Source organism: Vipera berus (assembly GCF_964194415.1).
Source record: "Vipera berus genome assembly, chromosome: 7".
In the NCBI taxonomy this organism is placed as follows: domain Eukaryota; kingdom Metazoa; phylum Chordata; class Lepidosauria; order Squamata; family Viperidae; genus Vipera; species Vipera berus.
Window position 1 is genome coordinate 31635093 of NC_138209.1, and position 16076 is coordinate 31651168.

Here is a 16076-nt window from a genome sequence, read left to right on the forward strand (position 1 = left end):
TGTGTTTGAAAAGTGTTATATTTTGCTACAAAGCAAGAGATACAACTCGCAATTGACTCTATTCAGTATTGGATTTTGTGTATTTGATTTTGTGTATTTGAAAGCCTGTTCCCTATTCTTCTTATTGAAAGTTAAAAACTCTGGGAGAATTGTTACTTTTTTTTTTCCTTTTCTTCCTGAACTTTGATTCTGCTGGGTGACAGAGGAAATTGAAACTTAAGAGATGGCTGCGAAACGTGGGGGAGGGCCCCCGCTTTCTAAGAACGCTATCTCCTCACCTATGCCACAAACTGCAGGGCAGACTTCGATGAAACCTACAGTACAACCACCCTCTCCCCCACCTCCTGCATTTACACTGACAGACATCCAGCAAGTTGTGATGCAGTCAACGCAAGTTCTGCAACAAGAAATAAAGAATCAAAACAACCAAGATGAGGGAAGATATAGTGCTTGCACTCCAGGGCTTAGCAGCACATATAGAACGCCTGGATGCTCGTGTGGATTCAGTTATGGAGTATGTGGAGAACTTGGAAAATAAAATTACTGATGCTGAGCAGAAGGTTGATAGAGCAGAGGCCAAGATTGACAGAACAGGGGATGAGGTCACTATATTAGAGTATAAGAGCATGGAGTTTGCTTTGCGTATTAGAGGCCTCAAAGAGAATCCTAAAGAAAATCTGGAATGGGAAATAGCACAAGCAGTGGCTCCTGTTTTGAAATGGGAACCTGAAGAATTACTTAAGGAAATGGATAAGATATTTAGAGTTAACTCCTGGATTGCTAGGCAAAAAAGTCTACCTAGAGATGTAGTGATCTATTTTTCCAGGAGATCAACTAGAAATTCTATTATCCAGGCCTTTTATCGGGAAAAATTCCAGATTGCAGGCCAAGATATTATGATCTTAAAGGAAATACCTTCAAAAATTCTTGGAAAGAGGAAAGACTTTGCCTTTTTGTCTGATGAGCTTAAGAAGCGACAAGTCCAGTTCAGATGGGAAATTCCTATTGGGATTGTGGTAAATTATGCAGGGACCAGATACAGACTGGATACAATCTTAAAAGCAAAAGATTTCTACACTAAGGTCCTGAAAGCAGGTTTACCACCATCTCCCCGAATTAAGAGAACAGAAGCTAGACAAGATGATAAACAATTGAGTGAAGAGGCAATGTTACTGCCCCCTGAGGAGATCCAGAAACCGGAGGCCATAGAGCAGAATTTGATATTAAAGGAAGACCCAAAAAACAGAGGATGACAAGAGCTGCACATAAGCGTATGGAAAAGGAACAAAAACAGAAGTCTGCAACTGGTTCAGCTACGCAAGATGCGACTGTTTTAGAGCCCGTGGGAGGAGCACGTCCTAAGAGAGCAACAGCTGATCTTCAGGCCATGTTCCAAAGGCTCATGGTCACCAGAGATGGTGAAGTTCCTGACATGGAATGTTAACGGGCTAAATTCACCACAGAAAAGAAAGAAAGTATTTTTTTATTTGAAACAACATAAAAATGACGTTGTTTGTTTACAAGAGACACATATTGCATTAAGAGATCAAAAATATTTGACTAATTCCCGATTGGGAACATATTTTGCATCTTCTGCTCCGGACAAGAAGGCTGGAGTGGTTATTTACTTAAGAAAAGACTTTTCAGCAAGGTTGATTGAATCAGATAAGCAAGGGAGATATGTTAGTATTGAATTAATATTACAAGGAAAGAAAGTTCTTCTTATTGGATTATATGCTCCAAATCAACAACAGCAAAAAAATTTTAAATTCTTACACCAAAGGCTAATTGAACTGGATTACAAATCTGTTATTATGATGGGGGATTGGAATGGGGTCTTGGTGCCATCTGAAGACAAGAAGGGGTCTTCTAAAACCCTTTGTAACTCAAAATTGCCTAAAGCCTTTTTTGATTTGAAGGAAGATCTGGAATTAAGAGATGTATGGCGGGAAAGGAATATGAGAGACAGGGATTTTACTTTTTTTTTCGGATAGACACAAATCTTTTTCCAGGATTGACTTCATTTTGATTACTACTGACCTTTCCTCCTCGGTTAAGAATGTTAAGATTTTCCCTAGGACAATGTCTGACCATAGTCCTGTTTGGCTGGAGCTCTTTACTGAAGACACTAGTAGGAGATCCTGGAGGCTGAATGAGAACTTATTTACAAATGACTTGTTCTTGCAGAAATGTAGAGAACATATGAAAGAATTTTTTGTCACGAATATGCATAAAAGTACTTCGATGGAAATGGTTTGGGATGCTAGTAAGGCCTATATGAGAGGGGTTTTGATTTATATGAATAATGCTTATAGGCGTAAGCAAGTGCAAAAACGTTTAGATATTGAGGAAGAGATTAAAATTAAAGAGAAAAAGTTTATTTTGAATCCATTGGATAATAATTTAAAGATCTCAATACATTTATTGAAAGAACAATTTAATATGCTATTGGCTGATCAAGTAGCAACTAATTTGCGTTATGCCAAACACAATACCTTCTGTAACGCCAACAAGCCTGGTAGATGGCTGGCTTATCAATTAAGGAAGAAACAGAAATTACGTACTATAGACAAAATAGAATATAAAGGAAAAGAAGTCTACCAACAAAATTTGATTAAGAGGAGTTTCCTAGATTTTTACTTGAAATTATATTCTAAAGAGAATATACAAGCTCTAGATATAGATAAGTATCTACAGGGAGCTCATTTCCCAAGACTTTCACAAGAACAACAACTTGAGATGAATTGCCCAATTACACCAGAAGAAATTTCTTTAGCTATTAAACAGTTGAAATTGGGCAAAACTCCAGGAACAGATGGATTAACAGCAATTTATTATAAAAAGTTGCTGCCTGAAATGATTGAACCCTTAAAGATTTTGTTTAATGAAATTCAGACTGGAGGCGCAGTTCCTCCATCATGGAGGACAGCTTTTGTATCGTTGATCCCAAAGGAGGATCAAGATCTTACCCAACCTAAAAATTATAGACCTATATCGCTCTTAAATACATATTATAAGATCTTTGCTAAAGTATTGGCTAATAGATTAATGCAAGTTTTGAAACAAATGATTCATAGTGACCAATCGGGATTTATATCTGGGAGGTATATGAAAAATAATGTAAGACAAATTGTTAACTTGCTTGAATATTTGGATAAGAACAACCAAGTCTCCGCAGCACTGATATTTTTGGATGCAGAGAAAGCCTTTGACCAATTGAATTGGCAGTTTTTATTAAGAGTTGTTGAGGAGATGAATTTTGGAGAAGGTTTTCTACATGCTATTAAAGCTATATATCAACAACAAACTGCACAAATTATAGTTAATGGGGGACTAACAGAGACTTTTAGAATTGAAAAAGGTACAAGGCAGGGCTGCCCCCTATCACCATTATTGTTTGTTTTAACATTAGAGATTTTACTAATTAAAATTCGAGAGTCCTCTTTGATAAAGGGAATTAAAATAAAACAGAATGATTATAGACTGAGAGCTTTTGCTGATGACTTGGTTGTGACAGTATCCCAACCGCTACAGTCGGTTGTAGACTTGATGGAAATTATAACTCAGTATGGTAAGGTTTCTGGGTTTAAGGTGAACAGTAATAAAACTAAGATATTATCCAAGAATTTATCTACGAGTGAAAGGGATATGTTATCTAACTTAACAGGTTTTGAAATAGTGAAGAAGGTTAAATATCTAGGAGTGCATATTGCAGCCTCAAATGTAAAATTGTATAAGAATAATTATGAAACACTATGGTTGAAGGTACAAAGGGACTTAAATAATTGGAAAAAATTACAATTATCACTACTGGGAAGAATTGCAGTTGTTAAAATGAATGTTCTACCAAAGTTCCTCTTTCTGTTTCAGATGATACCTATACTGAAAAAGGATGCCAACCTTGATCAATGGCAGAAGGGTATTAACAAATTTATCTGGGCGGGGAAAAAACCAAGAGTTAAATTCAAGATTTTACAGGATGCCAGGGAAAGAGGGGGACTCAAGGCGCCGAATTTGAAATTGTACTATGATGCGGCTGCTTTGACCTGGGTTAGTGATTGGCTTAATTTAACTAACAAGAGAATACTTCATCTTGAGGGATGGGATTTGGTATATGGATGGCATGCATACTTGCTTTATGATAAGAAGGTAGACAGGGCTTTTAAATCCCATATTCTTAGAAGTGCTTTACTGTGTGTCTGGAAAAAGTACTATAATAAGTTAAATTATAAAATACCGATTTGGGGAATTCCTGGACACGCGATAGAGGGTGTATCTATGGGAGTGAGTATGGATATGGTTTCTTATAAGGAACTACTCAAATTGCAAGGGAATGATTGGCAACTTAAATCAGCAGAGGAGTTAAGACAAGAAAACATAAATTACTCTTGGTTTCAATATACCCAATTGAAAGCTAGGTGGAAGTCAGATCAAAAGGTTGGTATCACAATTACAGATCAAAATTTAGTAAAGCAAATTAGAGATTCAAAATGTGCACATATAAAGAGGATATATAATGCTTTAATTGAATTGGATTCGGAAACGGAATTGGTTAAAGATTGCATGGTAAAGTGGGCACAAAATATTCAGGAACCAATCTCGTTGGACACCTGGGAGATAATTTGGGTTAGAAATGTTAAATTTACCCAGGCTCAAAATTTAAGAGAAAATTTTTACAAAATGTTTTATAGATGGCATCTGGATCCCAAGAAGTTGTCCAACATGTATCCTAATCTGCAGTCTAAGTGTTGGAGGTGTGGTAGCTTAGAAGCTACCTATTTCCACATGTGGTGGACTTGTAGAAACATAAAAGCCTTCTGGATTAAAATTTGGTGGAACATTCAAAAGATTTTTAAGAGGAAGATAAAGTTTTCCCCGCAATTGTTCTTACTGGGTATTGTTGTAAATTGTGATGTCAAAGAGACTAATCTGATGTTGAATATGATAACGGCAGCACGGTTACTGGTGGGACAATATTGGAAGAAGGACAATCTGCCCACGGTAGAAGAATGGGTGTTTAAAGTTTCTAATCTTGCAGAAATGTCCAAGATTTCTGCTTATTTAAAGGATCACTCACAGGAGAGATATATTTCAGTTTGGAGGAGATGGATAAATTATATTGAAAACAAATATGGGACCAAAAAGTTCCATTTAGCTTATGAGTAGAATTTAGTGGGATATTGTTATTGTTAGTAGTTATGCTAAGAGAGAGTTAAAGCGCAGTACGAATTTGGTTGATTGTATATATTGTGTAAATTTTTATTTAGAATATGATTGTTGTAACTATAATCCTGTATTTAGCTCTGGGAAGTGGGGGGGGGAAAGTGGGGGGGTTGGAGTGGGAGGGATTTGGGGATATATTGTAAAATATTGTAAAACTTTAATTAAAAAAAAAATCATGCCTTTTTGCTTCTCATCCGCTAGCGCCACAAATAGCTCACCAAGTTCTGGGCAATGCAGAACAATTCATGTTGCTTTTTAATGTGAACTTCCTGGAGACATATAACATCCATATGCAATTTCAATAAATTCTTAAAGACCCGCTTCCTCTTCCCCTGTACATTTAGACCATTTATATTTAACGAAAACAGACATATTTCTTCCCCCATCCTTACTTATCTACGTTCTTTGCTCTAGTAGTCTGTCTGGTTACCCGTTGGTTCCTCTCCTAGTCTCCTTCTCCTCCTCCTACCGCTCCCTTCTCCTCCAACTCTCTCTCTTGGCCATTGCTATCTACCTCATCTAAATCTTCTCTTCCTCCATCCTTCTCCCAAATTTTAAATTCACTCTCGAGGAACCCATCAACCTCCTGGGGAGTCTCAATACATATTCTTTTCCCCTGCCACATCACCAAAAGCCCATCTGGGAGAAGCCATTTGTATCTCACCCCATATTTACGTAATTGTGTTGTCAGGGCATGATAATTCCATCTTCGATCACGCACTTTCTTCAGAACCTGTCTCAAAATAATGACCTGCCTGCCCGCATATTTTATCACCTGATTTCTCGATCTCTGATATACCTCTTCTCATAGCAATCTCTTACTAAATTTTACGTGAACTTCCCTCGGGAGGTTCTGTCTCCTAGTAAATGATGTAAACGCCTGGAAACACTCATCAATGCCATTGTGCACCATCTGCCTGTCCTTCTGCAGCAACCCTGCCACCATCTCCACCATCTTTTTTTCTAAATCTTCTTCCGGCTCTTCCCTAACATTTTGGAATCTCAGGATGTGAGCAGATTTCTCCATCTCGAGCAGAACTATATCGTCTTCAAGCTGCTTATTAACTAGTAGCTGTCGCAGCTCACGCCTCTCAATCACCGCTTCAACCTTCGTAACAACTTCCTGGATCTGGCCCTCATGTCTTTCCATTGTCATACAGACATCATTCAATCTTGCGGAGATTTGTTTCATATCTCCACGCATGTCCCCCATCTCTTGTTTCAATTCAGCCAAATCCTTCGCTGTGGACTCCTGATTTTTTATCATAACTTCCTGTATGGAATATAGCAGATTCTGAATTCCTTGAAGCATAGGTGTCTTCTCAACTGCTGCCACAGCTTCTAGGTATCTTTGCGGAGTAGGGGGAGTCGTAATTGGAGCTGACAATGTAGATGTCGGAAGCTTCTTCCCGGTTTTAGATGAGGAGCTAGACGTTTCTGTTACACAGAGGAAGAACCTCCTCCAAGCTAGCATATAACGCTCTCCTGCAGCTCCCCTTGGCTAATTAATAACCATAACTTAGTCACCATACAGTCCACATCCAAGCTGGAAGAGAGACGATAGAGGGTAGCTTCCTGTCGCTTGCCAGCTTATTATCGGACGAAATTATAAAAATCGCAGAGGCAAAGTAGATCGTAAAAGTCCGAGAAGGTTCCCAAATATGCTGGAAATGGGGAAAGTTAGTTCCACTAACTCAGCAAGTGGTCCAGTACCCGATCTCCCCCAATCTTCACACCACCTCCGAGCTGCTTGTAAAGGAAACTATTCTGCCGCTTCCAGCCGCAATCAAGCCTTATACCTCCCGAATCCCTTCGAAGTCAGTTTTAAAGGGGGCGATCCGTTCCTCCCTCGCAATTCAGTTAGTAAAGTGCCAACGCTGCTTCCGCTCCATTCCCCCAAAAGAAAAAATGCTCTGTCATGGCGGTGGGCCCGATGTCCTCTCGGCAGGGCCCTCTTCTCTTACCGGAGATCAGGACTGTCCTTCACTTCACTGGAAGTTCGCACTACCCCCAGCAAGCCCGGACATCTATCCTTCTTTACCGATTGCTCCATGATCAGCAACGGCTCGTTTAGCCGCTTGGTGAGAAGAAAACAAAGCTCGGCGGGAAGTCGACTTTCTTTTTTTCTTGAAGATGTTTCGCTTCTCATCCAAGAAGCTTCTTCAGGTGAATCTACAATATCCTTCTTTATCGGAAGAACCAAAGAAATGATTTTTGTGAAAATCAGCATACTATGATTGCAGAAATTTTATCTTTTTTGTGTTCGTGTGGTTTACTATAGCCCTTCTCTATCTGCTGCTTTGGGCTACATTGTGGTGGAACATCATTCTGAGCTTGGTAATAGATGAAGAAGGCTGACATAGTAGTCCATCAATTGTGTCAAAGAAAAATCAGCTGCTTAAACACTAAATATTCTGAATCAGGTGGCTTATAAAAGCAGCTGGTTTTTGGCAATAAATTTTAACTGTGGTGTTTGAACATTTAGTTTTTTTTAAATTGGACTTTGGGAAATATGTTTGCATGAGACTGGCATAAACTTCAGTCTGAGGATTTAAAAGAACAAAATATCATACTTAAATTGTTGATATAAATGGAAGACCACTTCATGTATCTTTTTTAAAAAACCCCACATCTTATTGACACTATGCCTATATTGAGAAGTCATATTAGTAGTTGAAGACAGATTTCACAGTGGGACTTTTTCATAAATTATTTACCCAAGTGTATGAGTTAATATAGCCTTCCTTGATGCATATACTTGGGACTGTAATCTTAACATACTTGAAGATCATCAGCTGGAGTGGATTGTTGGTGAACTAATGTAGGAGTAGAAAACCTGATTCTTTTTAGATGTTTTAGACTTCAATTCCCATCAGCCCACACTAGCATATGGTAAGAGATTTAGTGACAATTATAGTTTATGTTGTTTTAAGTAGGATAGAGGAGGTATCCAGGTTAAGATCCCCACTTGGCAATAAAGTTCACCAGGTAATCAGATGCAAGTTACTTTCTCTGTATCCAGCCTCATTTGCAGTAACTTAGACATGAATGCCAGCTGGGTGGTTTTGGATTGTTGTGTGCAAATAATAAATAAATAAAAAAGATAATTTAGTACACTACAACCTGTTTGGAATAAGGGTATGATTAAAATTAAAATATAATACACATGAATAGGGAGTTAAGTGATTTTATTTTATCTGAAAATAGTTCCTACTTTGTGTGCCAATGTTTCAACATATTCATCTGCATGTGATTCCCAAATAAATGCATATAGAATTGGCAGCCTAAGATGACCTTCCACTGATATGAATGTAGTTTACATTTAAAGATCAGCACGATCGGTTCAGTAAGTAACATATCTCTGCTAAAAAGCAAGCTAGAAGCCTAGCTAATCTTAGTTCCTTTCCAATGAATAAGCTTCTGTCCTGCAACATAAAACCTTGTTTGATTCAAATCCAGACCATCATTTGCCATGTTTCCTTTTCCTATTATGTTGTTTCTCTGTGTTCCCGCCTGATGGTACACATTGAAATGCAAATGATGACGGTAATTGTTTGAGACCTTTTAGAGAGTGACTTGGGAGATATGCAGCAGGGAGTTAAGTAGCTAAGTGACAAATCATTGTGCTGTAGGATCATAAGCTACAACTTCACTACAACCATTACTGTTTTATCTCAAATTTAAATGAATTGTAACATATTAATTGGAAGACTACTACTATTTGATAAGTAAATGTTTCTTCTAGCAAGTCTTTATGACTCCATGGACATATCCCTGTTAAAACAATAACAGGAAAATGGTTTGCTTGTGCCAGATCTGGTACAATATTCATGTGAAAACTGAGGACATTTTTTTTATTTTTCTATTGTTCAGGTGAACTACTGATAGCAGCTGGTTAAAAATATCTTGCTTTGGAAGTCATAATCTGTACATGTATAGATGCTGATATTTTCCATTTGGAGAAAATGCTCTTAAAAGTAAAATAAAAACACTGATATTTGAAGGCAAATTAGATCAATAGCATTCTAAATAATTGCATTCTGAAATTTCTAAACGAATATTTATGAAACTGTTTCTATTAATGCATTTATTATGGGGCAATTTTTGTGGAATTGAATCCAATATATTAAATTTGATTGGATGAAGTCTTATCTTGGAATATGAATACTTGGGGAAAAAGAATTGCACACATTGTGATCCAAACAAATGAAATTTAGCAAATAAGTAATTGTCACTAATGTTGACTTATAAAACATTGGCTTTTTGCATTTAAAAAGTGATGATTACAGAACAAGTAGTGTGATTTAAATTTTTTTTGTTTCTATTTAAATCAAGATTTAAATCAATCAACCATAAGGGTTTTTCCTTATGGTTGAGTTAATGTATATTCACCCATCCTTGGTAAGCATAATACTGGCATTTTTGAGAAACATCCCATATATTTAATTTCAGCCAGGAAAGCAGATATTCCCAGAATGATTTATATATTTATATATATAAATTTTATCTGCAACAGGCACCCTGTTTCCAAAAGTGAAGTATTTTAGCTATGACTGGCATTAAATTTATTAAATATATTTCAGAGCTACTTTGTTGTTGTTAGCTGCAAAGTCGTGTCCGACCCATCGCGACCCTATGGACAATGTTCCTCCAGGCCTTCCTGTCCTCTACCATCTTCTGGAGTCCATTTAAGCTCACGCCTACTGCTTCAGTGACTCCATCCAGCCACCTCATTCTCTGTTGTCTCCTTCTTCTATTGCCCTCAATCTTTCCCAGCATTAGGCTCTTCTCCAGTGAGTCTTTCCTACTCATTAGGTGGCCAAAGTATTTGAGTTTTAGCTTCAGGATCTGGCCTTCTAAAGAGCAGTCAGGGTTGATCTCCTCTAGGACTGACCAGTTTGATTGCCTTGCAGTCCAAGGGACTCGCAGGAGTCTTCTCCAGCACCACAGTTCAAAGGCCTCAATTCTTTGGCGCTCAGCCTTTTTAATGGTCCAACTTTCACTGCCATACATTGCAACTGGGAAGACCATAGCCTTGACTACGCACTTTTGTTGACAGGGTGATGTCTCTGCTTTTTAGTGTGCTGTCTAGATTTGCCATGGCTTTCTTCCCGAGGAGCAAGTGTCTTTTAATTTCTTGGCTGCAGTCCCCATCTGCAGTGATCTTGGAGCCCAGGAAAATAAAATCTGTCACTACCTCCATTTCTTCCCCATCTATTTGCCAGGAATTGAGAGGGCTGGATACCATGATCTTGGTTTTCTTAATGTTAAGATTCAAGCCAACTTTTGCACTCTCCTTCTTCACCCACAACAAGAGGCTCTTTAGTTCTTCTTCACTTTCTGCCATTAGAGTGGTATCATCTGCATATCTTGATTCATCTAGCTCTGCCTTTCTCATGATGTGCTCTGCATATAAGTTAAATAGGCAGGGCGACAGTATACAGCCTTGCCGGACTCCTTTCCCAATTTTGAACCAATCAGTGGTTCCGTGTCCAGTTCTCACTGTTGCTTCTTGGCCCACATATAGGTTTCTCAAGAGACAAATAAGATGGTCTGGTATGCCCATCTCTTTAAGGACTTGCCACAGTTTGTTATGATCCACACAATCAAAGGCTTTAGCATAGTCAATGAAGCAGAAGTAGATGTTTTTCTGGAACTCTAGCTTTCTCCATGATCCAGCGTATGTTGGCAATTTGATCTCTAGTTCCTCTGCCTCTTTGAAATCCTGCCTGTACTTCTGGTAGTTCTCGATCCACATACTGCTGGAGTCTAGCTTGTAGGATTTTAAGCATAACTTTACTAGTATGAGAAATGAGTGCAATGGTGTGATAGTTTGAACATTCTTTGGCACTGCCTTTCTTTGGAATTGGAATGTAAACTGATCTTTTCCAATCCTGTGGCCACTGTTGAGTTTTCCAAATTTGCTGGCAAATTGAGTGTAGCACTTTTACTGCATCATCTTTTAAGATTTTGAATAGCTTAGCTGGAATACTGTCACCTCCACTAGCTTTGTTGTTGCTCAGCTTTTCCAAAGCCCACTTCACTTCACATTCTAGGATGTCTGGCTCGAGGTCAGTGACCACCTCATTGTGATTATCAGGGACGTTAAGCTCATTGTTGTATAGTTCTGTGTAATTTTGCCACCTCTTCTTAATCTCTTCTGCCTCTGTTAGGTCCCTGCCATTTTGGTCCTTTATCATGCCCATTTTTGCATTAAACGTTCCCTTCATTTCTCCAATTTTCTTGAAAAGATCTCTGGTCCTCCCTATTCTATTATTTTCTTCTATTTCTTTGCACTGTTCATTTAAGAAGGCATTCTTATCTCTTCTAGCTATTCTCTGGAATTCTGCATTCAACTGGGCGTATCTTTCTTTTTCTCCCTTGCCTTTCGCTTCCCTCCTTTCCTCAGCTACTTGCAAAGCTTCCTCAGACAGCCATTTTGCTTTCTTGCATTTCTTTTTCTTTGGGATGGTTTTGGTTGCTACCTGTTGTACAATGGTGCAAACCTCTGTCCATAGTTCTTCAGGCACTCTGTCTATTCAGAGCTACTAGGAAATGCCATTTCCTTGGGTATGACACTGAAAAAATCCATCCATCCCTTTTGGTTGTATAAATATCTGGTTCATTTTCTGCCTTGATTTCTATAATTTCTCATGTCCAATCTATGTTAAGAATTCCTCTTAAAAATTACCTCTTTTGTTTACCAATAATGTGATACTTTATTTAAAGATGTCCATAGGTTGCCTACCACGTGCAGTTGAATCATGACAGCAAGAATGAGCAATTGTATTTTCCAGTTGGTTTTGATGATTCTCATAATTCCTGAGCATCTTATAGTCTCTTACCTTAGGTTATGGTAGCTAGGATTTACAGGAATTTCATCATTTAGTTCAGAAGTCCCCAACCTTTTGGGCACTAGGGACTGGTTCTGTGGAGAAAGATTTTTCCATAGACTGGAGAGTGCATGGTTTTGTGTCCTGCCTGCATCCCCAGATGGGATTTGCTTGTTTGTGCAGACTGGTTGCTGGCATGTCGCGGCCCGATACCAGTCCACAGACTGGGGGTTGGGGACCCCTGATTTAGTTGTACACATTTTGAATACATTGGGTAGTGAAGGGTGGGCTACTTTGTTGTTCTAAAATTGGGAAGATCCAGGTTCAAATCCCCATGAAGTTCCTACAGTGATTTTAAGACAGTAGCCAATTTTGAGTTAAAAATACACTAGTAGACTAAAAAAAATATGTTTAGAATCTAAGATCATCTTACACCTATGGCGTTCAGTGACACTGAGAGCCAGTTTGCCAGTGGTTAAAGTGCCAGGCTATAAACCAGGAAACTCTGAATTATTATCCTACCTTAGGCAGGAAAGCTGGCTGGCTGACTTTGGGCCACCTCTTTCTAGCCAACTCACTTTACATGGTTGTTTGTTGTAGGAAAAATAGGAGGAGGAAGAAGTATTAGTTATGTTCAACACCTGAGGTTGTTTATAAAAATAATATGGGTTGATAAAAATAATGGTTCAGGGAGTAGGTAAAGGATATAATAGTTAACATTGTGCATAAACTATAGTATTCACTACCACAGGAAGCACTAGTGATCACTAATTTGATTGGCCTTAAAATCAGATACGCTCACGGAAGACAGGCATCTCAATGGCTAGTTTACCTCTAGCATCAGATGCCATATGCCTGTGAATTCTAGCTGCTGGGGAATGTGACAGGAAAATACAGTGCACTGAATATCTATGCAACATCTGTTTGTTAAAATTGATGATAGGTCTCTCATCTAACCCAGGGTTCTTTTTATATTTTTCCTTTTGGGGGGATAGATTAGAAAACATGAATATATGGCAAAAAATAAATGTTTCCTTCTTGATTCTTGTTACATTCCTGCCCTTGCTCTGTTGTCCTTTTTAGGGTTATAGTATGATTTTCTCAATTCTCTTTTGCTTCTTCCTATATACAGAATTCTCTCTTAATTCTAAAGAACCATGGTAGTGCAATGGTTAGAAGGCAGTATTGTAGGCTAACTCACTGCTCACTGCCAGGAGTTCCATCCTGACCGGCTCAAGGTTGACTCAGCTTTCCATCCTTCCGAGGTCGGTAAAATGAGAACCCAGATTGTTGGGGGCAGTAAGCTGACTCTGTAAACTGCTTAGAGGGGGCTGTAAAATACTATGAAGCGGTATATAAATCTAAGTGCTATTGCTATTACTCTGCAACTGTATTTGGTGCTACTTTCTTCTTTCAAATCACTCCTTAAAAAAGTACAATACCTTTAATGAAAGGTCATTAATTGGCTGGGAAGCTTGGAAGTTACAACTCTTAATTCATTTAGAAAGCACCAAGTTGAAGAATACTGGTTTACTGGATGATCTTGAGCCAGTCATCCTCTCCCAATCCTAGGAAAGAGGCAATAGCAAGCCATTTGCAAAGAAAACTTCATGGACTTGTCCAGATAGTTGACAGATTTTTTTTAAAAAAACCCTGATTTGAACACGTACATGCACATGCACACATATGCACATACAGACAAAGGTGAATGATTATGTATGAACTCTTAAAGGACTTACATTTGGAGGATTCATTACTGGTTCAATGCATGTAAGGCATATAAGGAAAGGGTGCTTGTGTGTATGATTGTGTGTATGGTTTGGCTGAAAGGCATAGAACTGTTTGAGCTACCTAAGGGTTTACCTTATTTGGAATGAAAGACATTATACTATGATTAAAAATATGAATTTGGTGTAAGGCAGAAATATGATTTAGTTCCAGGATGGTAGAAGCTGAATAGCAGCAGCTGTCTGCAATTTGGGGCATAAACATTTTCACTTGGAGATGTCCAAGATGCAAGTGATTTTAATGTGCTGTAATGGAAACTTATTCAGTTTGTATTACATGTCAGATGCTCAGAGCTTCTCAGATGGAGCTTTCAGACATTCAAAATCTGGGTGGAAACACTGTGTTTTTTAAATTAAGTTTTAAAAAAATCTTTATATTCTTTGCATTCTTTTTCCTGTCCTTATTGAGCAAAAAGCCTCAACTGTTATCTTTGAAAACAGAAGCCACAGTAGCTGTCTTTGCATACTTTCCACTGATCCCACTCTTAACATGTAACAGTATTCTTGATTTCAGCAGACATTCAGACAGCCTATTTGGCTTCGCAAATGGAGCTGTGGCTTGGAGTAGCAATGGAAGTAACTACTTTGGCTCTGCTACAAAAGAACATTCACCTAGGATGCATTCCAGCTGCTAAGTTGAAGGGTGACAGTTCTGAAGCTGACTTTGTAATAATGCCGCTTGTGGGGTGTGTGTGAAAGCCCTAACAAGCAGGCATATACATAGAATGAAGGCTACTGCTAAGCTTGTAAGCTGCCCTGAGTCTTCGGAGAAGGGCGGGATATAAATGGAATTAAAATAAATAAATAAATTAGATGTCATTCCTTCTGTATCTTAGTGTTCTGCCCTTATGAGGCAATGGCTTGAGTTGCCATTTGAAAAAAGAAATAAGAAAGAACTCAGATAAGCCAGTTTGCTGTTTACTTTTCCTGTTACCAGACAAAATAATTATTGACTGACTCTGCATTCCTCATCTCTCTCTCCTTCCTGGGTTTTTATCAAGCTGCTTTTATAAATGCAGTAGAGAATTCCTCACAGGTGGGGGGGTAGCAAGAAAAGATTGTCTTGTGTCTGCTGTATTTTCAAGGCCTCCTGAAAGCGAACCACTTCTCTGAATCACAATATTGTGAGGTCAATGTTTTGCTCTGTGAGTTTATTTTATTATGTATGCTCAGTTGTTTTTCCACCCTGAAGAATCCGAGTCTTGCTATTTCTTAGAATTCCTGTTTATAGGATACAGAGGCACACTTATTTTCATGTATTAGTGAAAACTATTCATATTTCAGGCAAAGATTAATTACAGCTGCATATCTAAGGCTATTTCCAAAAGAGGAGGGAATCAATTGGACTCATATTTTCCTGTAATAGGTTATTTATCTATTAAATTTAATTAATTTAATTTAATTTAATAATATTTCTATACCGCCCTTCTCCCGAAGGACTCAGGGCGGTGAACAGGGCAAGAATAAAAATACAAGATTACAAAAGTTAAAAAATAATTAAATACATGCCCATATACTAAAAATACATCTTAAAAACCCCAATTAAATAACAATAACGACCCCCCCAGTCCCCCATCAGGCCAGGCCAGCTTGTTCAAAAAAGTATGTTTTTAGCTCGCGGCGAAAGGAGCGAAGATCGGGCGCCGTCCGGAGCTCAACCGGTAACCGATTCCATAGCTCCGGGGCGCCCACAGAGAAGGATCTCCCCCTGGGGGCCACCAATCGACATTCTCTGACCGGTGGCACCCTGAGGAGGCCCTCTCTGTGGGAACGCACAGGGCGGAGGGAAGTTGATGCCGGCAGCAGGTGTTCCCTAAGGTACTCCGGACCCCTGCCATGAAGGGCTTTAAACACCATTACTATCTCATAATTAAAGCAACTGTTAAGACTTGTAGCATTTGGCAAAATGGTAAATCAATGCTGAGGGAGAACTGAACTAAGAAAACAGAAAGCAGATTATTATTTTTTGAGTTGGAGATACAACAAGGGGAATCCGGCAGTAAATTTAACAACTGAACAGCTCAGAGCTAGTAAATTAGCAGCTTAGAAAAAGAAAGAGACTTTGAGCCCTTAAGAGGTATGGCTTTCATTATATCAAAACTCACACAAAGTTTTTCTTATATTCTGAAATGCAGTCTTTAAAAAGAGAGTTGGATTTTTCTGAAGAAAGTTTAGAAGATCTTTTTACCTGAAATAAAGTTTTCTACAAATTAAGTTCTGGTGGCTTCAGGGA

General features: G+C 38.5%; 1 protein-coding gene across 2 annotated transcripts in view; it reads left to right on the forward strand.

Moving 5' to 3' along the window:
- Nucleotides 1-16076, forward strand: part of MAML3 (mastermind like transcriptional coactivator 3) — a 354956-nt gene that overhangs the window by 53180 nt on the left and 285700 nt on the right. The window lies entirely within an intron of this gene.